Raw genomic sequence first — 248 nt, 5'->3', positions numbered from 1 at the left:
TTCCGTGCATTTACAAAGCTCCCTTGGAAAATATATTTCTTTTTATTTCAATTTAATATTTCTGATTGATTCTTTTAAGGGGAAACTTCAGTAAGGCTCCCTGAATTTTCACCTGATTTTACAGATCTCCCTGAACTTCTAAATCTCACATTTTGGATCCCTGAACTTTCATTTACTCTCACTTTGGACCCATCTATTAGTTTTCAACGTTAAATTCAAACAGTTTGACTTTTTACTTTTTATGCCCA

Source organism: Corylus avellana, chromosome ca3 (genome assembly GCF_901000735.1).
Source record: "Corylus avellana chromosome ca3, CavTom2PMs-1.0".
In the NCBI taxonomy this organism is placed as follows: Eukaryota; Viridiplantae; Streptophyta; class Magnoliopsida; order Fagales; family Betulaceae; genus Corylus; species Corylus avellana.
Note: the sequence above shows the minus strand (reverse complement) of the source record.